Raw genomic sequence first — 1,329 nt, forward strand, 5'->3', positions numbered from 1 at the left:
GTCAGCATCTCCCATGGTGCACATCTTATTGATATATGTCAGGAATTGTCCATTTTTTCCCCCGCTAGAACATAAGCAATGTCTTTCTCAGACTCTTCACTGCTGTATCTCTGCTTCTTGATATATAATAAGTGTTCAGTAAATAATAAAATCAATGTACATAGATACTAAATAAAAGAAGAGGGAGAAGAGATGGAAAGGAGAGGGGAATACAGAAAGGAAATTCAAACTCTCCAGGGTTGTAAGTGTTACACAAAGATTTGCATCAAACAGTGGAACAATAATAAAATATAAGATTGGTTAGACTTTTTTTCAAATTAATTTTAACTAATTTCTTGTATTCATTTTCTCCAAGGGCACGTTATTTTGTGCTAAAAGATTTAACATCTTGCCACTTTTCGCTAGATGGAAAGATACAATTTTTAAGCTATGATACAAGTCAGAGAAACTATTACATAGGCCTTTTCTAAACAAATCCAGTGAAATGATTATTCCAAATAATGTTGAACTGAGGCTCATTATGCTGGCATTCTGCCCAGAGGAAAGCACGTTCTATGCGTGTATGAACTGAAAAGGAACTGAACATCGAAGGCAGAAGGTCAAGACCCTGCAAGCTGGCCTTTCCAACCCCTGGTCCCCATGAATCCAATGGCAACAGAGCCAGCAGGCATGGAGGAAGTTTCCTGTTACTGAATGAGAAATACCCATTCATCTTAGGCAACTTGGACGAGCATTAATTGTATGGAGACCCACAATGAGAAACAATAAGAAAACATTACTAATCAAATGTTCACATATGCCACACACACATCTCAGGTTTTGGTTTACAATGCCTGTTTGAAGTATCTAACAAAAGGGAGACAGGAATTAGGTACAGCTCTCTTCTCCAGGAAGAACAAATGGTTGAAACTTTTCCATCACACATGGTCTCTGAGGTGAACCCTCTGTTTCCACTCCAGGTCCATTTTCCTCCCTCCTCTCTCTTCTTATTAGCTTTTCTTCTCTAGGACCTTACAAAGCTAGTCCTATTGGTCTGCATCAAGGAAGCACTGGCAGAAGGGAGACTATTTGTGTCCCCAGTCCCTCCATACCAGATCATGGGTGTCATGATCTCATTATTTTCCTTCTCGGCTATATGAGCCACACCCAACAAATTCCACTCTTGTCTTGATGCTGCATAAGCTGGAATGAGACAGGTTAACTTGCCTCAGGGGAATCCGAAGGATGTCAGGGTCCTACAGCAGCAGCTGTCAAAATGAGTGAGAAGAGATCAAATGAATCATACAAAGGAGGCAGCTGAACCTGCCCATGCCTGATGTGAATTTCACT

The sequence above is a fragment of the Grammomys surdaster genome, unplaced genomic scaffold (genome assembly GCF_004785775.1).
Source record: "Grammomys surdaster isolate TR1022 unplaced genomic scaffold, NIH_TR_1.0 174, whole genome shotgun sequence".
NCBI lineage: Eukaryota > Metazoa > Chordata > Mammalia > Rodentia > Muridae > Grammomys > Grammomys surdaster.